Consider the following 22,480-nt stretch of genomic DNA (forward strand, 5'->3'; position numbering starts at 1 on the left):
CGACCCTTATACGCTTAAGCTGTTATTTTCAGCATTTGTGCGTTCCAAGCTTGAGTATGCCTGCTTCATTTGGTCGCCATACTACAGTTGCCATATTGTAAGAATTGAACGCATCCAAAAGGTAGTTTTAAAATTTGCATTACGCAACTTACGTTTTTCGGAGCCTATTCCGACTTATGAAGCGTGATGCTTATTGATTAGTTTAAAATCATTGCAGAGCAGGAGAACAATTTTGTCGCTGTCATTCATTTTTGATTTGTTTCGGGGTGTTGTTGATTGTCCCGTGCTCCTTGAAAGGATTCTAATAAACATTCCAGCTAGAGCTCTGCCAAGCTCCGAGTTCTTCCATGTTGGTATTTCTAAAGCTATTTATGTGAAAAATGCTCCAATTACTAGAGCCTTAATTGAGTTCAACAGAATTGCTAGATTTATCGAGATAGATTTTTCAGGTTCGAAAGATCGCTTTTTACGTTTTTTAACTAATATTTATAAATAAAGTATTTGAAATGTAGTATTATTATTTAATATATATAAATAGTAGTTAAAAAACGTAAAAAGCGATCTTTCGAACCTGAAAAATCTATCTGATAAATCTAGCAATTCTGTTGAACTCAATTAAGGCTCTAGTAATTGGAGCATTTTTCACATAAATAGCTTTAGAAATACCAACATGGAAGAACTCGGAGCTTGGCAGAGCTCTAGCTGGAATGTTTATTAGAATCCTTTCAAGGAGCACGGGACAATCAACAACACCCCGAAACAAATCAAAAATGAATGACAGCGACAAAATTGTTCTCCTGCTCTGCAATGATTTTAAACTAATCAATAAGCATCGCGCTTCATAAGTCGGAATAGGCTCCGAAAAACGTAAGTTGCGTAATGCAAATTTTAATATATGTCTAAATAGCCTATAAGATTTGTATGCTGATTGGCTTAAATAAATAAATAAAAAAATAAATAAAATATAACTTTAGAAAAAACTTTGTAAAATGGGTGTGACACCTACCATATCAAGTAGAAGGAAATGAAAAAGTTCTGCAAGGCGAAATCAAAATCCCTTGGAATATTGGCAGGAATACTGGTCGTGGTATTACGTATATAAATAAATTAGCGGTACCCGACAGATGATGTTCTGGGTCACCCTGGTCCATATTTGGGTCGCTATCTCGAAAACGCCTTCACATATACAACTAAAGGCCGCTTCCTTTTAAAACGCTCATTAACACCTTTAATGTGATAGCCATATCGTAAAAACACATTCTATAGTCACCCCTGGTCCACCCTTATGGCGATATCTCGAAAAGGCGTCCACCTATAGAACTAAGGCCCACTACGTTTTTAATAATCATTAACACCTTTCATTTGATACCCATATCGTACAAACGCATTCTAGTCACCCATGGTCCACCTTTATGGCGATATCTCGAAAAGGCGTCCACCTATAGAACTAAGGCCCACTACGTTTTAAATAATCAATAACACTTTTCATTTGATAGCCATATCGTACAAACGCATTCTAGTCACCTCTGGTCCACCTTTATGGCGATATCTCGAAAAGACCACACCCTTTTAAAATACTCATTAACACCTTTCATTTGTTACCCATATCGTACAAACACGCCTTCTAGATCACCCCTGGTCCACCTTTATGGCGATATCCCGAAATGGCGTCCACCTAAAGAACTATGGCCCACTCCCTTTTAACATACTCTTTAATACCTTCCATTTGAAACCCATGTCATACAAACACATTCACGGGTTACCCTAGGTTCATTTTGCTAAATAGTGATTTTCCATTATTTTGTCTCCAAAGCTCTCAGCTGAGTATGTAATATTCGGTTACACCCGAACTTACCCTTCCTTACTCCTTCTACATATTAAATTTTATGTGGCTTAATAATCCTCGGATTCGAAATTTTTTTCGATTTTGACCTTGGGTCTGGATTTTTTGTAAACTCTTGCGATTATTGGCTTGCACTAAAATAAACTACGCTACTTTAACTATATATGTACGTGCATTACTACAATAATTTTTTTAAATTCTTTAAATAAGTTGTGTTTGAGGTTAAAAGGCTATGTCAGATTTCGAAACTGAACATAAAATAAGAGAAAGTGATATCTTTAAATTAACGAAGCGAATTTTACAAAAACGATCATTGTCGACCAATGCAAAAAAATTAAAAGAATATAAGCTTTCACTCATTAAATCATATAATAATATAGTGTTATATATTACTGATAATAGTTCAGACTCTAACCTCAAACAATTACAAGCAAAGTTATCACGTTGTAAAGAACAATTAATTAAATGCTTTGATCGGCTAAATTGTCAAACAAAAATTCCTGTAGAAGAATTAGCGACTACTGCTGAAGACGAGTCAGACGAAGAATTTTTCGAATTCAATTCTCAAAATTCAGAAAGTTTTTATACAAAACCAAGTTTATTATTGCCTTTAGAAAATCAATCAGCAGAAAGTAATTCACCAAATACTTTTTTCGATTTTAAACATCTTTTTGAAATGGCTTCTTTAGAACAAAAGAAAAGTTTCGCTGGCCTTTGCGCTCCAACCTGAAAATTATAGTGGAGATCCACTTCCCGCGAGGCGATACCTACTCAAGCTCTTTCTATAATGATATAAAAACAGCACTACGATATTGTATAAAACCAAACAACTCGAAGGTTGTGGCTGGAAAAATCGCAGCTTTACAAGTAAATAATAACAACTACACAGACTTTTCTAGACGTGTTGAGGAACTAGCCGAATCACTGGAACGGTCGCTCATTATAGAAGGCATCACACAAGCGAAAGCTCACGAAATGGCAATCGAGCAAACAGTAAATTTTTGTCGATTGAACGCTAGGTCAAGCTTAATGAAATCAATTCTCGCTTCAACTACATTTACAGATTCTAAAGACGTAGTTGCCAAGCTAATAGTAGAACAGTTAGACGTAGTAAAAGGGCGCCAAATATTAGCATTCAGGGGTCGTAGCAACAACAACTTCAGAAATTTTCAAAATAATGGTCTACGTCGTAACTTTTCCAAACCAATCCCGTAATTATAACAATTATAGACAACACAGACCAAATTTTTACAAAATAATAACAAAAATTTTAATCGAGGCAATCTTCGGCAATATTCCCGTTCAGGAAACGGAAACCGATTTCACGGAAATAGGAACAATAGCAGGAACAACGGCAACAACAATAATGGCAACATCAAACACTAGAAATAGGACTGCAAATGTACGGACTTTAAACGCGAACGCCCCTCAGGAGCGAACATTGAGGGAGGACGAGACAGACAAATAAAGGATTCTTCATACAATTTTTTTCGTCTAAAAGTAGTTATTGCTTAAATTTAAACTATTCTGACTTTATACAACTAAACGTTACTGGTTCTAACAAATTTTGCACATTTCTTGTCGACACACAAGCCGACATCTCGTTAATAAAAATTTCTTGCGTTGACAATATTTCATCAATTGATAACTTAGATACAATTAATTATTAATATAACTGGAGTTGTTGCCGATAGGGTTTCTACGTTTTACACTTTTACAACCAAGATTCATTTTTCTAATTTCTTCATCGAAAATACACTACACGTGGTAAATAATGATTTTAATATTCCGACAGACGGAATACTAGGAAAAGATTTCTTGCAAACAAACAAATGTAATATCAACTCTAACTCAAATTCTATTTCCTTTTGGATAGGCAAAGAAAAAGATTTACTTCCAATCCTGCACGGAACGGAAGGCGATGCTTGCGTTATTCCATTTCGATGCGAAGTTTTTCGAATTTTTGATTTAAACAAATAAACAGAACCACTCTTCGTGGACTCTCAAGAAATCACTAACGGAGTTTTTACAGCAAGATGTACAAGAAACAAAGAATTCTATTCTCAAAGTAATAAATACAACAAACAGCATAAAATACATTAACAATTTTAACAATTTCTAATTATAACGTTTATAAAATAAACAAAGTAGTAAAAGAAGATAAGCTCATCGCTGATAAATTCTCTCTCGCTAGAGTGCATGATATTCTTGATAACCTTGGCAGAGAAAAGTATTTTTCAACGCTAGATTTATTCTCCGGTTTCCATCAAATACCGTTACATCCCGACTCGCGAGATAAAACGCCTTTTAGTAATGATCGTGGGTCATTAATGGATGGAAAATGTTACTTTTGGATTAAATATAGCGCCGAATTCATTTTCAAGAATGATGACTATAGCATTTTCCACATAACATAGCATTTCTATACGTTGACGACGTTATCGTCATACGGTGCAGTGAAACGCACCGTATTAAGAATTTATCACAATTTTTCAGCACTTGCAGAAAATTTAATCTAAAACTAAACCCGAACAAATGCATTTTCTTCGACCAGAAGTAACGGTTTTAGGACACATGTGTTCAGCTAAAGGTTTGTCGCCAGATCCATCCAAAGTAGAAGCAATTAAAAAATATACAAAACCAATTGATAAAGATGCTGTACGAAGATTTGTGGCATTTGCGAATTATTACAGGAGGTTTATACCTAATTTTGCCTCTCTGGCGGCACCTCTAAATCATTTAAATAGAAAGAAATTTGACTTTATATGGGACAATGCTTGTGAAAATGTGTTTAGTTCTTTAAAATCGGCTTTAATGTCACCAAAGCTACTACAATATCCAGATTTCAAACAACAATTTATAGTTACGGCTGATGCATCAAGAATGGGATGCGGTGCTATCCTAAGTCAAATCCATGAAGGTAGCGATTTACCTATTTGTTATGCGCCGAGATCATTCAATAATGCAGAACAAAAGAAACCCATCATAGCGTTAGAGCTGTTAGCGATTTATTTTGCCATTAAGCATTTCCGACCATATATTCACGGAACTCATTTTATTGTTAAATCTGATCATATGGCACTTGTATATCTTTTTAATATGAATGATCCAGCATTAAAACTTGCGAGAATACGGCACGAATTAGCAGAATACAATTTTACAAGAGAATACATTAAAGGAAAGTCGAACGTTGGTGCACTTTCGCTTATCTCTTTCGAGGAAATAAAAGAATCAACAAAAAACGTGTTTTCGGTACAAACTAGAGAGATGACGAAACAAAAAGACGACACAGACGTACAGTACAGCAATAATAACACAGACAGTACAAATGACGTAAAGGTTTACGACAAATTTTCTAATAAGGTTCCGTTTATAAGAACCACAATTTTTCATGATGACAAAAGTCAAATTGCTAGAATGCATATCGGCGCACATATTCGACATAAAAATATCGAGTTACTTAATACAGAGGATGCTAACGAATAACAAGTTACTTTCGAAGTTACAAGCGGTAGCTAACAATCACCATATTAACAAAGTTGAACGGCAAAAAGATGATCTATTTTTCAAATATTATACTGTTGCAAATTTAAAACAATGCGGAAATAAAATTTGAAAAACGATAGAAATACTACTTACAGACACAGTCGAAACTATAACGGACGACAATACAAAACTAAAAATCATGACAATTTATCACAATGACCCTATATCAGGCGGACATTGTGGTGTTAAAATGTTTTACGCAAAAATTCGTGCTAAATACTTTTGGAAAAACATGACTCGTGACATTGCCAAATTCGTTAAGAATTGTCAAAAATGTTTAGTAAACAAAGTCAAACCAAAATCAAAGAAAATTTAGTACTGACTCCAGCGCCGAGTAAACCGTTCGATATAGTTGTTATTGATACAGCGAGTGTAGGTTTTACGTGAGTACCTGTCTTCGAAGACCTAACCTCACGTATGTACCAAGTACACAGGTCAAAGCAGGTCTGACCAGCACCCAAGGCTCGCTTACCTTGGTACCAATCGATAATGTGAGTGGACACATCATCACCTTGGTGGGGTTGGAGGCCTATCTAACACCTCTTCCATTCTATGGGTCATGGCACCCGGTTGCAATGCAACTCCATATTTGAGCTGACCAACTCTTACCGCATTCGGATATCAACCACAGCCACCACGATGCTCCCAAATGGGCCAACCGCAAACGAACAGAAACGGAGCAAGCTCCGCGGGCTATCTGTTCCCCGTGGTACCACTCTAAAGTCTTGGTATGACTTTCGCAGCCGAAGCCACTTCCGGTTGAGTATCCACCTACTCCGGACCGGCCGCCTAGGGGTAAGGTGGGGTTAGAAACCACCCCACATCCACGGACACACACACGAATTAATCCCCACGATCACCTCCACGTCTCCTCCGTCTAAACACCTCCAAAGCATACCTATTGAGCAAATCAATAGTCCGACTAGTAGAGAGCGCTCCACTCACATCGACCCTACCTTCTACAACATTAACTCCACAACTACCCAAATCCCTTATGTCCGAGTACTCCGGGCACTCACACAACACATGCACCAAATCCTCACATACAGCCCCACATACACACCCCTCCGTTTCGCTCAAGCTCCTCTTATACAAGAATGCATTAAGAGGACCATGACCCGTAAGCAGAAAACCCAGGCTCAGATTAAATCTGAAGTCTGGATTTTCCGCCACAAATTAAACGTCCCGGATGTACCCGTACGTTACCCTGCCGTTGAGACTATTGTCCCAGCGCTCCTGCCACTTCCCTCTAACCACCTCTTCTAATCGACGCCTATTTTCTAACCATCCACTCTCCACATTATCGTCGGCGGCCCATTCATCCTCCAACAGCGGAAAACTTGCCCTCCTTCTCAGCCTGAAGGAAATAGCGAGCTGTGTAACCACCAGGTCGAGAGGGGGTGCACCAAGAAGCACCTGCATCGCATCCGTAGATACGGTACGACACAAGGGCAAGCATGGGAGCATTATGCACCTCTTTATGCTCAGCACGCGCCTCTGACCATGAGCAGTCATGACCGTTCTATACCATATGGCTGCACCAAAAGTAGCACATGCTACGAATAGGCCACGATATATTGTACGAACGGCACGGCGACTCAGGCCCCAGTCCTCCCAATGATGCGTCGTAACTGCTCCGAAATATTCTGCATCTTGTCCCTGACAGCATCCAAGTGTGGCAGAAAGTTCATTCGCTCACCCATAGTTAGCCCCAGGTATTTGACTTTCGTCACATATCTGATGCTGACCCCGCCGATGCGAACAACCGGAGGGCGATTCTGTGATAATCTGCCCTTAAGCAACATCATCACAGTTTTGTCCACCGAAATCTCTACGCCAACATGGGCGCCCCAGCCAGCCACTATTTGACATAGGGACTCGCTGGTACGCTCAATGCTGGTGCGAGAATCCCCCTCCACTAATAAGAGGAGGTCATCCGCATAGGCGCAGTGTTTGCAAAGATGCTCGAGTTGCCTTAACAAGGAGTCCATCATCATGTTCCATATATACAACCTCGAGCCACCTCCCTTTCCACACTTTCACAAGCACCAACGATAGTAGCTCGTCCGAGAAATAGCTCTTCCAAAGAGAAATTTCTGGGCAGCCGAGCTCCACTAACCGCTCGATAACCCTATCCGAGCGCAGGAAGTCAAACGCCCTCAGTCTTGGACATGCATCCAGGCGTCTTCAATGCTGCGTCCTTTCCTGAATCCAAACTGTCTATCCGACTGATTACCCCTGTTATTGATACAATTGGACCTTTACAAGAATCGAAATACGGTAACAAGTTCGCAGTTACCATCATATGTGATTTAACAAAATACCTGGTAACAATAGCTGTGCCAGATAAAAGCCCCAAAACTATAGCCTCAGCAATTTTCGAAAGTTTTATTTTAATATATGGGCCTATGAAATCCATCAGATCAGATTAAGGAACCGAATATCAAAATGAAATCCCCGCAGAACTTACGAAACTTTTAAATATTAAACATGACTTTTCAACGGCATACCAACACGAAACCGTTGCAACAATCGAACGTAACCATAGATTATTTAACGAATACCTACGGGCGTACCTTAACGATACATTCTCTGATTGGGACACATATTTAAAGTACTTTACTTTCTTGCACAACACAACATCCAATACTGTTTTCGATAATAAATTTACGCCCTTTGAGCTAACATTTGGTAGAAAGGCAGTTTTACAAAGAAACCATTGATCCAATATATAATGTTGAGGATTACGCAAAAGAAGTGAGGTACCGTATGCAAAAATCCCATATATTAGCAAAAGAGCTCATAAACAAACAAAAGGAACGTAATAAAATGTATTACGACAGAAATATATGTCCTTCAGACATTTCATTAAACGATGTGGTCCTAGTAGAAAAAGAACCGCGCGATAAACACGCAAGCCTTTACGAGGGTCCATATATAGTTAAATGGATGGCGTAAATGTAATAATATATGACAAAAAACTAAAAAGTAAAAAAAAAATCACAAAAACAGATTACAAAAAGTAACATGAATCATTTTTCATCGGTACACTACGCGGTACAAAAATTCTATTTTATTAACTTAAAAAAAAAAACACAACACAAATTATATTCTTATAAGTTTTTCACTTTCTTTCTTATAAGCATATATAAACAGTATGCAAAATAATTATAATTTAAAAGTGACATTTCAGTCTAATGTAAAAAAAAAATACTTTTTTAAGTTAATAATACTTTAAACTTTACAAAAAAGAAAAAAAAAACAAAACAATCAATAACATTGAATAAATAAATTTAATTATCATTAATTAAAAATATTTTACATATTAATTATTAAATAAGTTTAATAATATTGTATAAATAAATTTAATTATCGTTAATTAAAACTATATTACATATTGAATAAGTTCATAAAACTTCGTATAAATTGAAACATAAGCTGATGTTAGTTAGATTTCATTCAATTAAAATAATTTACATCAATGAACGAATTTAAAATCAAAAGGGAAGGAATATCCACTTATAAAATTTAAATTCGTTCATCGAAAAAATTTTAAGTTAGCTTCTCTAACTTCATTTCGAAATTCTAAAATTGTACTAAAATGTTACCTAATAAATTTCCATTTTTATTTTTACTAAATTTTGGGCAAGAAGAAGCCGTCAGACTTGATCACCGTGCCAACTTCTTCTTTTCCCAAAGGAGGGTGATGTAATGGCACCTTAATATCAATCAAACATAATTTCACCACATCAAACATTCGTCAGCTAATGTTTCATCTTATAAACAGTCTTATCGGTTATATTGCAACCCTGCACAAAAAATTCAGACATACATTAATTTTTCATTCCACCGAATTGGACGGAGTAAAATTTCATACGAGTATAAATTAAAATATATTCTACATTTGCGGTTTTTGTGCAACATACAAAAAAAAATAATCATCATCAAAAATATTAAAACTATTTCTATATGTGAGACGTGGATAATGATGGTAACAGGTTTAATATACTGATGTGCTTTAAGATAAATTGCACTCATATAAAAGAACATATTCTACATTTGTACAGGTTTGTAAATTTTAATAAAAAAATAATTCATTAAATTCAATATAATTCAGTTTTTTTTTGGTTTTAAGGTAATATATTAACAAAGAAATTACAAAAAAATTTTTGTTACTGGCTTCATTGGCAAATTAATTTTGTTTGATTTCTGGATGCTCTAACTCTACTATTTTCATTTTAATTAACCCTTTTCAAGTCTAGGGGAAAAAATTTTCCCAAGAATAAATTGGTGGATTTCGGTACAGTATTTTATGGTAACTCTTTTTTTGTGAATGAGCATCAATAAAGAACGGGTATTCCCCGCTAATGTTTTAAGCGCACTGTCATCACTACGATTATGGCCAGTCAAAAACGTGAATAAAATCAACGAATTTTCGAAGAGTGTGATCCGTACAATTTATCGAAATTTAATCGTTTTTTTGTACTTGAGATTGTATTTAATCTCTATTGTTTTGTTAATTGGTAAGTATAGAACTAAGATATAGTTAAATTTATCTTATTATTCGTGTAAAAGCATCGTTAGGGAAACATTTTTCCCTGTAGGCCACAAGAGGAATATTTGAATTCAATTTTACTGATTATAAATTCGTGTTTATTTATTCGTTCGCACTAATTACAGCCGAAATGTCTGCAAAAAGGTCAGAGAATTTCACTTTAAAGAAAATGAGATTATGGAAATGCTAATGGCTGACAATAACGATGGAGAAGATGAGTTGGTATTAGATGAAGAAGACCAAGCATTTATTTGTCAGCATTTTGACGACGGTGTTGATATAGTTGAAACTGCAAATGCTAACGAAGAGCAGCGGGGAGGTAGCTCAGAAGAAACTACAATGGCGAACTCTGAATACCACGTTCCCATTTTCCGATGGAAAAAGAACTTATATGTTCCCAGTACCTTTGAAGAAAGCGATTATGAGTTCGGTCGCATAAATGTATTCCCTGATATACAGCAAAATGTAACTCCGTTTGATAATATTATGGAAATTACACAGTTAGATTCGTTAGTTGAAAAAATACTATTTCCAGAAAGTATCAGATATGCCGAGCAAGGGGGAAGGGTATTCAGTACTGATGGTTCAGAAATGAAGGCTTTTTTAGGTATGAACTTCGTCATGAGCTACCACGTGTTACCGACGTTTAGAAGTTATTTGTCCACTGACGAAGACATGGGGGTTCCTTTTATAGCTAATGTTATGCCAAAAACAAGGTTTGAATAAATACGCCAAAACTTGCATTTCAGTAACAATGATATTCAGTCGCAGCTTAGTGATAGAGCGTATAAAGTTAGACTTATAACCGAACATTTTAATGATTGCTTTCAAAAGGCCATTAATAATTCAAAGCAATAATCAATAGATGAGAATATGATTAAGGTCAAAGGCCATAACGTGATGAAGCAATACAAACCCATAAGATGGGGATGTGGTGTAGACCTGAGGCGACCACAGGCTATCTCTTCGAATTCGATCTATATACGGGCAGGAAAACAAATACCGAAGTATGGTTGGGAGAATCCGTTATTTTTAAGTTATCACAGCAGCTAAATGGTCTTGGTTGTGAAGTATATTTTGACAATTATTTCAATTCTCCTGACTTGCAATATAAATTAAAACAAAAGAACATCAGAGCCTGTGGCACTGTGAGAGTAAACAGGAAAAACGTACCAAAAACTTTGCCATTGGACCAAAATATGATGAGAGGAGAAATCTATTCTGCAAGCTTTCAGGGAATATCGTTTATCAAATGGATGGACACAAAATCCGTACATATGTCGTCAAATTTTATTTCACCGGTCTAAAAAAGAGAGGTAAAGAGGAGGAAGGCCGGATCGGCAGAAAGGATTAGTGTTACCTGCCCAGAGATGGTTATGCGGTACAATAGATATATGGGCGGCGTTGATTTGATGGACCAGGGAAAGGTCTTGTATGAGGTCGACCGCAAAGCAAAAATAAAATATTATTTGCGTTTATTTTTCGATATTACGGACATAGCTCTGAACAAATCATATACAATTTACGCAAAGCTTCATTCAGGAAACCGCTGTGAAGGGTGGCTCTTGACCAGCTTAGAATTTCGGCAAAACATTGCTCGGAGCCTTATAAATCTATATACTTGTAGACAGCGCTGAAGACCAACGACAGCAACGAAAGAAAAAACCAGGCTGGGTGTAAAGCGGAATTTACCACAACACATTAAAAAAAGCAGAAAATATGAAGAGATGTGCAAATTGCGCTAAAAAAAAAAGAATTAAAAACCGAACACATAATATATGTGTTATGTGCAACGTACACCTCTGCTTTACCACCAAAAGAAACTGCTTTGCCGAATATCACACATTACTTATGTATGAACTCAAATTTTTGTATTTTTATGAATTTTTTTCGACTATTGAATAATCACAAAAGAAAATGAAGTTGCTTTATTAAATTTGTATTACCATTCACGCCCATAAGGAAATATATTTCCCATTGAATTCCAAAAAAAAATAAGTACTGTATTTTAACTTTTTATTATTTATTATCAGTTTGCCTCCATATTAACTAAATAAAGCAGTTATATTACAAAATTTACTTTTGGTTTCCTTATGGTCCTGTAAGGTCCTTAAGGTCCTGCAACAGTTCTTCTTTGACTCTGTTATGTCGCGGTTGCTGTTTATATTGTTTGTGTGCTGTGTCTGCCAATTATTCTATAGATCGGTTTATACGGCGCAAGAACGTTGTTGACTCTTCTATTTTATTTAGAGTCGCTTCGTAAAATTTTTTTGTATTTTCGTGAAATCCCTTTTCATCTCCATCTGCCCCTTGAGTAGGGAAGCAGCGCTCTCCTTTTCAGCTCTCATTTCTCTTGGCTGATTGCTAATTCTGCTGTAAGATGATGGTACTGTGGAGTGAAACACGTTGCTTTGGCTTGTAGCAAATCAAAAAACTGACTTTATTTAATATTTTCTTCTATTTATAACTTAAAAAGTAAAAGGTATGTAATTTTTATGACTAAGTCAATGATTGGTGTGAATGGACAAAGGTAATCTGAGTTCGCATATGCTGACCGTTAAGTAGGTCAGTAGTTATCCAATATCGAAATACCGAAAGTGTATTGCACTGCAAATGAGTTGAGCAATCTGAGATGGATGACTCAGGCGATATTGTTATATTGTAAAAATGTAATTGTGCTGATTACCGTTGTTCATTACACCTTCCCTTTTTGGGGGGAAAAAAAGAAAAGAAAAGAAAAAAAAGAATTCAAACAAACAAAGAAACAAAATGTCATTCGGTTTATTATATGATTAAATTAATATATATATATGTATTTTTAGTATTTCTTATGCTTTTCCTAATTCAGTTGAACTGTTGTAAATGAACGAATTTGCATGCTTTAGGGTGGTTATAACCCAGGATTAGTTCATTTACCGCAGTGCAACGTTTAAAAGGTAAATAATTAATATTTTTGTTAAGTTAAGATTGATTTTAAATGTGGAAAATTTATTGCAAAAATTTAGAATCAGTTTTAAGTGAGCGGTTCTATTTAAAAAAAAAATTAGTAATAATACTCTTAAAGATATGTAAATATATAAACCTAAGCGCAAGTAATAGATATTCATAATTTTAATTCTGTTTTATAAATTTTTTATTTTTTTTCATAGCATAATTACAATCCACTTATTTATTTAATCTTTACTATTCTATTTTTGTGAACAATCTTATTGGCTTTAGTAATTTCATCATAAATTGTACCATTAGGGCCATCTATTTCCTTCATTATGTATGGGCCTTGATATATATTTTTATGTTTATCTTTCGGTTCTTTTTCTACTAAAATCATTTATATTAATTTCTAAAGGTCTAGCTGTTTTATCATGCAATTCTTTATTTTTAATTTTATGTTTATTAATTAAATTTATAGCCATTTTATGAGATTTTTGCATTCTAAATTTTAATTCTTTTACGTAATTTTCTACATTATATATAGCGGATCAATTTGTTCTCTTTGGAATTCATGTGACAAATTAGATTTTCTGCCAAATATTAGTTCAAAAGGAGAAAATTTATTGTCAAAAACCGAGCTAGTTGTAGTATTGTGTAAAAACGTGAAGTACTTTAAATATATATCCCCATCTGAATACGTTTCATTTAGATAAGCACGTAAGTATTCGTTAAAGACTCTATCATTTCTTTCAACAGTACCAACAGTTTCATGGTGGTAAGCTGTTGAGAAATCTTGATTAATATTTAAAAGTTTTGTCAGATCAGAGAATAATTCATTTTTGTACTTGGTGCCTAAATCAGATCTAAATGCTTTCATGGTTCCATAAGTTAATATGAAACTTTCAAAAATAGCACATGCAATTGTTTTTGCCGATTTGTCTGGTACGGCTATCGTCACCAAATATTTTGATAAATCACAAATCATAGTAACAGCGAACTTGTTACCATATTTGGATTCTGGAAGTGGGCCTATTGTATCGACAATTACTATGTCAAATGGTTTACAGGGTGTTGGAGTCAGGACAAGATTTTCCTTTGTTTTTGGCTTAACTTTATTTAAAAGGAATTTACTACACTTTTTTACAAATTTCGCTATATCACGCGTCATGTTTTTCCAGTAATATTTTGTTCTTAATATTGCATATAATTTTTTGTGCTGCAATGACCGCCTAAAAGTGGGTCCTCGTGATAAATTGTCATGTTTTAGTTTTTGTTCTTTTTCTGGAATATATTCCGAAACTTTAACCTGAGTTTAATGAATATGGTATCAGTCGAAGAAAAAGTTCGGATAATAAATGATGTTATGGCTCAAGCCATGAAATGTTTAACTTTTGAAAAAGAAGTTGAAGTAAAACTCATGAACAAATGGTATGATCGAGAGCTAACAGACTTAAATAAGTGTAAAAATAGCTTGTATAAAATTTGTCAAATAAACGGTGACTGGGTGCAGTATAAAACTATAAACAGGCAATACAAAAAATTAATTAAAATTAAGAAGACTAAATACCTAGAAAATAAAATTTCGATAAATAGCAAAAATAGTAAACAAATGTGGAAATGTCTAAAAGACACTGTAAATTTGAAAAAAGAAAAATCTCTAATTAAAAAGATCGAAATCGATAATAAAGTATATGAAGATGGAAAAGATATATCTAATAATCTTAATATATTTTTCGTGAAGAGTATAAAAGATATAAACAATGACATTGAAATAGTCACAAATAACTTTAACCACGAATACAACTTGACCAGCTACTTCGAATTTGATGAAGTGACTGTCGATACAGTGACACAAATTGTTAAGAAGTTTAAACATAAGATAGGCGGAAATAATCTTATTACGGAAGGTGTAATTAAAGACCCTGTTATGTACACGGGATACTTTTATGCGAATATTATTAATGAAAACTTCAGAACTGGTACAATGCCAGTCTTTTGGAAGCTAACAACAGTTATACCTATTGAAAAAGTTAAAAATACTATAAAATCTAATGAAATGCGACTCATAAATACCTTGCCGGCCGATGAAAAAATCATTGAATCAATTGTAAAAGAACAGCTGGAACAGTACCTGGAGTTGAACAAAATTGTAATACCAGAGCAATCTGGTTTTCGAAAAAAAATATTCTTGCGAGTCTGTTTTAAACTCAATTGTTTTTGAATGGAAAACCCAACTTAATGAAAAAAATGTTGTAATTGCGGTATTCTTAGACCTAAAACGAGCGTTCGAAACAATATCTCAACAAATTATGATAGAAAAACTTTACAGCATTGGAGTGAGAGATAAAGCGCTTGCATGGTTCAAAAGTTACTTCTCAAATCGTCGCCAAAGAACACTAGTAAATGGAAAATTTCTCTCAAATGAAACACCAGTCGATATTGGCCTTCCACAAGGATCAGCACTTGCACCAATATTGTTTAAAATATATATAAATGATATAATTAAATCAGTAAGGCATTGTTACTTAAAGTTGTTTGCAGATGATACTCTCATTTTGATAAGCGTTAAAAATTTTAATATAGCTATGCAAAAAATGCAATCAGACCTAGATAATATATACTTATGGACGTGCCAAAACAAATTAAAGATAAATGCCGATAAGACCAAGTATATGATTCTGAGTAGAACCCCCGTTAGTAACAGTTATGAACTAAAAATAGACAACAGTGTACTTATGGAAGTGTCAAAACTAAACTATTTAGGTATAGTTATTGATAACAGATTGAAATTTGAAGACCACATAAATGGTCTTAAGCAAAAGATTGCTAAAAAAATAGGTTTCCTGTACAGGTCATGTAAATACGTATCGAAGAAGCACAAGATCTAAGTATATAGAACTATAGTGGAGCCCCATTTTACTTACTGCCCTACCATACTGTTTCTGGTGGCAGATAACCTAATAGATAGCTTACAGAAAATGCAAAATAAGGCGATGAGATTTATATTAAATAAAGAACGTGATACTCCGACAAGTGATATGCTGAACATATTACAATGGCTTAGTGTTAAACAGCGTATACTTTATTTTGTAATGATTTTTGTTTTTAATATTAAAAAAGGGAATTTACTGGAGTATTTGAGCAATAATATTGTATACCAAAAAGATATTCATAATATTAATACTAGAAATAAGAATAATTTTTGGCTTTCGCTCTTTTCCACAGAAAGCGGACAGCTAAACTTATTTTACAAAGGATTAAAAAGATTTAATGAACTTCCTATAGATATAAGAAACTGTGAAGAGCTGAATGTATTTAAAAAGAAATTAATATCATATTGTCGTACAACTGCAATAAGATAGATAGAAGAGATCTCATATAATATGTAATATGTGATATGGAGTTATTAATCTAGGCTTATAAGCTGTAATAAATAAATAAATAAATAGACTTCCATATATCAAAATCATCAGTATCGAAAAAAAATTTTATTGAAACATGTCCGTCCGTCCGTCCGCCTGTCCGTTAACACGATAACTTGAGTAAAGTATCTTGATGAAATTTGGTATGTAGGTTCCTGGGCACATGTCTCAGATAGGTATTTAAAATGAACGATATCGGACTATAACCACGCCCACTTTTTCGATATCGAAAATTTCGAAAAACCGAAAAAGAGCGATAAATCATTACCAAAGACGGATAAAGCGATGAAACTTGGTACGTGAGTTGAACTTATGACGCAGAATAGAAAATTAGTAAAATTTTTAACAACGGACGTGGCACCGCCCACTTTTAAAAGAAGGCAATTTAAAAGTTTTGCAAGCTGTAGTTTGGCAGTCGTTAAAGATATCATGATGAAATTTGGCAGGAACATTACTCCTATTACTATATGAATTCTTAATAAAAATTAGCAAAATCGGAGAACGACCACGCCCACTTAAAAAAAATGTTTTTTAAAGTCAAATTTTAACAAAAAATTTAATATCTTTACAGTATATCAGTTAATTATGTCAACCTTCGACTCCAGTAAAGATATGGTGCAATAAAGTACGAAAATAAAAGGACATTTCAAAATTAGAGTGGGCCGCCCTTTTTCATTTAATTTGTCTGGGATACTTTTAATGCCATAAGTCGAACAAAAATTTACCAATCATTGTGAAATTTGGTAGGGGCTTAGATTCTAGGACGATAACTATTTTCTGTGAAAAAGGGCGAAATCGGTTGAAGCCGCGCCCAGTTTTTATACACAGTCGACCGTCTGTCCTTCCGCTCGGCCGTTAACACGATAACTTGAGCAAAAATCGGTATATCTTTACTAAACTCAGTTCACGTACTTATCTGAACTGACTTTGTATTGGTGTAAAAAATGGCCGAAATCCGACTATGACCACGCCCACTTTTTCGATATCCAACGTTACGAAAAATGAAAGAAATGCCATAATCCTATACCAAATACGAAAAAAGGGATGAAACATGGTAATTGGATTGGTTTATTGACGCAAAATATAACTTTAGAAAAAAACTTTGCAAAATGGGTGTGACACATACCATATTAAGTAGAAGAAAATGAAAAAGTTCTGCAGGGCGAAATCAAAAGCCCTTGGAATCTTGGCAGGAATACTGTTCGTGGTATTACATATATAAATAAATTAGAGGTACCCGACAGATGAAGTTCTGGGTCACCCTGGTCCACATTTTGGTCAATATCTCGAAAACGCCTTCACATATACAACTACCACCACTCCCTTTTAAAATACTCATTAACACCTTTCATTTGATACCCATATCGTACAACAAACTCTAGCGTCACCCCTGGTCCACCTTTATGACGATATCTCGAAAAGGCATCCATTTATAGAACTAAGGCTCACTCCCTTTTAATATACTCATTAACACCTTTCATTTGATACTCATATCGTACAAACAAATTCTAGAGTCAGCCATGGTCCACCTCTATGGCGATATCCCTAAATGGCGTCCACCCATAGAACTATGGCCTACTCCCTCTAAAAAAACCCTCTTTAATACCGTCCATTTGATACACATGTCATACAAACACATTCCAGGGTTTCCCTAGGTTCATTTCCCTACATGGTGATTCTACCTTAATTTGTCTCCATAGCTCTCAGCTGAGTATGTAATGTTCGGTTACACCCGAACTTAGCCTTCCTTACTTGTTAATATTGTGATTGCCGGCTGCTTTTTCAAGCCTCGAAAAAAACTCATCTAAGTTAATTTTTTCGTTAGCATTCACAAAATTAAGTAAATTTAGGTTTTTATATTTTAAATGCGCCTAAATTTGTAATTTGGCGATCTCATTATTTTTATTATACTGTATATCTGATTTTATTCGTGGTATCCTTTTTGAAAAATCGTACGAAAATTTGTCATAAACTTGTACTTTATGCGTATCGCAAATTGTACCAGTTAAAGTAGCGTCTTTATTGTGTAATTCCGTTTGCTTAGTCTGTGATCGTGTTTTAACTGCTAAGACATGTGTTGAATTTTCTTCCTTTATTTGTTTGATTTGTCCGAAATCAATGCGAGATAAGGCGTCCGCACCACAATTATCTCTACCTTTAATAAACTCGACCTCGAAGTCAAATTCTTCAAGGTCAAGTCTCATTCTAGTGAGTTTGGAAGATGGGTTTTTCATGGCAAAAAGTAAGTAAGTGGTTTATGGTCACTTTTGATCCGAAATTTCGTACCATAAATATAGGGTATGAAAAAGTTGATTGGCCAGTGTATAGCCGCTAGTTCTTGTTCTATTGTCGACTTATTACTTTCGCCCTTCGTAAACGCTCGTGATGCATAAGCAACTGGTAGTTGTATACCAGTGTATTCTTGGCTCAATATGGCACCACAGGCTTTTTTGCTGGCGTTAGTAGTGATGCAAAATAATTTTTTAAAATCTGGGTACTGGAGCAAGGGCGGTTTTAAGAGTGACCTTTTTAGATATTGGGATGCTTCTTACACTCCTTGGTCCATATGAAAACAGAATTTTTCTTTCTTAGTTTTGAGAGGTGCGTTAAATAGTGAGCAAAGTTTTTAATGAAGCGTCTATAATAATTACAAAAGGCCACGAACCGTCTTGCCTCATCGGCATTTTTCGGCGTTGGGTAGTTTTTTATTGCCTCATATTTTTTTTCATCCGGCAATATACCGTTAGCTGTGCATTTGTGCCCCAGGTAAGTTACTTCATGGCTAAAAAATGTACACTTATCTGGGTGCAGCTTTAGATTACATTTTCTGCAAATGTCAAAAACCTCTTTTAAGTTATTAAGCATATGTTTCTCTGAACAACCGATGACAACTAAGTCGTCCATGTACAGAAAATCTTGAGAAGGAGACAGTCCTGAAAAAGCCAATGACATCATACGCTGAAATGAATTTGGAGCTACTTTCAGGCCAAAGGGCAACCTTTTGAACCTGAACGAGCCCTGGCTTGTTGAGAACGACGTAATATCTCACGAATCCTTTTCCAACTCGATCTGATGAAATCCGGACATGAGATATAGGCATGAGAGATATCTCGCTCGTCCCATTTGGTCTAAGATATCGTCGATCCAAGGCAGTGGGTATTTGTCAGCTACTAATTTTTTCATTTTTTGCCTATAGTCAGTGACCAATCTCCATCGTTTTTCGGAGGAATTTGGTAGATATTTTTTGGGTACGAGTAAAACCGGACTATTGTACTCTGACACAGATGGCTCAAAGATATCATCCTTAATTAATTTGTCTACTTGCTTAATTATTTCCTCTTTCTGTGAATGTGGTATCCTATAATTTTTTATGTAGACTGGCGTTGTATCTTTTAATTTCAGTTTCTGTTTATAAAAATTGTTTGAAGTGATTTTATCCGAGTCCAAAGCAAATATGTCTATACATTCCTGGCATAGGTTTCTTAGTTTATCTTTAACAAATTCCGGAAAACTTTTACTGAGTTTCGATAAAACTTTGCTTCAATGGTTTGGGGTTCTTACAAAATTATTTTCGACTATCTGATAGTTGGATAGACTTTCGGATTTTAAATTTCAACTTTTTATTGACACCTCTTTATCGGTCGAATTTGTGAGCCTTAAAAATGCTTTTTGGTTAATATTAGGGTATTTGCAATGAAAAAAACCTTTTTGAATTTTTTGATTTGGTATGACTAAGTTATCTTCCTTCGAGTTTATTTGTATTTCTCTAACGACTTCTGATCTTGCTGGCAAGGAAGAGATGTAATTGGGGGTACTGTATGTCATATTTACAAACAATTTTCTGGCATTAGTTGGCTGTATTATTAGCCAGTTTGTTTTACCAGTATAATCTAATACGCAGTTACACTTTTTCATAAAATCTAATCCCAGTATTCCATTGCAGGGTACCGGAAAACTATGATCTACTATTTGGAAGTGATGATTGAGCTAATAATTGCCTATAATGAGGTTACCGTTAACGCTACCTTTGTATATTATTGTACCTTCACCTGCACCTTTGATGGATGTGGTTAGGTTGGTGTTAATTTCAGCATTTTCCATCATTACGTCATCCTTAATTATCGAGATGTCCGCGCCTGTGTCTATTAAAAAGGTTTGCTTATTTATTGTAAATGAGATCGTGAAACAAGCGAAGCTGCTCATATTTAATGAGAAATAAAAAATTTCATTTGCCCCTATATTTGAGTGTGATCTCCCTGCGCAGCAGGCAGGGTGCGTCTGAGTCTCCCGATTCTTGTGTTGTAATTCGTACTTGTCCGCGTTGGCCGGTTCTATTTCGGTAGTCATTATTGTTATAACTACGATTGCGCTGGTTGTTATTGTAACTGACCCTACCTCCATTATAACTGCCATCAAGGCTATTGTTATGATTATAACAGCCGCGGCCACGTCCTTGCCCACGATTGTAACCTTGGGGAGAACTATAATTATTGTGATAAAACATGATGTTATTGGTGGGGGAGTCGGTGCTTGTACTGATAAATTTCGCGATAGCATCGTTTCGGTTAGCGAACTGGCCACTTTCCATAATTAATTTTATTTTATCGTAATTGGAATTTTTAGACAGAGCTTTTACTGTTACTTGGGTAGTTTTGGGCCAGTTCACCACTTAGACCCTCAGTAATATACGCTCCCTCAAGCTTAGTACACAGTGTATTTATCTCGTCAGCGAATTGGTTCGCCGTTTTACTACCTTGTTTTATGTTCAAAATTTTCGCTTTTATAAATTCAGTCGACTCACCTTTCACTGCATATTTCAGTTTATCAATAATTTTAGCTAGTGTATCCTCGTTGGTTATTAATTGCCGTGCGCCGCCAGCCAATTTAGTCTTGACTAGTTGCACAGCCACTGCTTCGTGGTCACCTTTGAAAGTATCCACCAAATTTATGGCATCCATAAATCTGTTAAAATTTTCTGGTTTTCCATCGAATTCTGGCAGAATCTTTGCTCCTAAACTTAAAGCTGTGGTAGCCATTATGTCGACTTTGTTCTTCCTTCGATAGTTTTCCGTTTCTTTCTTTTCTTTCCCTCGTCTGCCTCACTTACATCTGTGTCCTCAATGTTGCTGTCAACTTCACAGCGTAATGTAAGTGGAATTTTAATATTTATTTTATGCCGTTGGAAGGCTTTTAGTAAATGGTGCCTTAGTTTTAGGAATTTCGACTGTCGTCAAGAGTAGACGTGTTTTCTGTGTGTGTGGGGTGCGCGCAATTGAAATCGTTTTTTACACTATTATTATAATCAAGTTTTATTAAAATTTACGCTAAGTTTTCACTTCAAATAATGAATTGTAAAATCTGCAATCAAAAAGTAGACCGAGCGGACGGTGGTAAAGTCACCTGTGCCGACTGCAAATATATTTTTCATTGTGTGTGCGTCAATTTAAATAAATCCGATGTCGATTTTATGAGAAGCAACAACACCAAGTTTAGATGTGATGGATGTGGTGTCGCTCGTCGTAAATCGTTGCACATCCAGCCTCTGCCACCACCAGCGAATGCCTCTGGGCTTGCAAATACCTCCAAAGCTGCTCCATCGCTGGAAAAAATTTGGCATCTACAAGTTTGGATCAAGCCAAAAAACAACAACAACTGTCCGCAAAAGCAACTTCAGGTAATGCAAATGTGCAAGGCAATGCTAAAGAAAACATTGCGTCTAACACCAACACAAATAATCAAAAACAGCAGATAGACAAATACACGGGTCAACAACATAACGATAACTCCGACAGCAGTAACAAAGCAATCACTCTTCAGTTGTTATATGAAGAGATAATTGCGCTAAGAGAAGTCAACACCAATGTTCTTAATGCACTCGGCGTGCTGAAAGAGGAGAATGAAGCACTTAAGAAAAAGGTGACAGTATTGGAGAGCAAACTCATTTGGAGAGAGTAGGGAGATTATGGGAATGCAATTGAAATTACTGGCATCCCACAACAGTACAGCAGCAATGCGGAAAACTGTGTACAAAAAATTATTGTGGACACATTAGGAGTCACAATCGCGCCTACAGATATCGACAAATGCGTGGTAAAAAGTATTTAACGTAATAATGAATCTTCATGTGCCCGTGACGTAGTTTGCGTGCATTTCTCATCTAATGCGATCAAGAAGAGAGTGATG

The sequence above is a fragment of the Eurosta solidaginis genome, chromosome 1, assembly GCF_040869045.1.
Source record: "Eurosta solidaginis isolate ZX-2024a chromosome 1, ASM4086904v1, whole genome shotgun sequence".
Taxonomy (NCBI): Eukaryota; Metazoa; Arthropoda; class Insecta; order Diptera; family Tephritidae; genus Eurosta; species Eurosta solidaginis.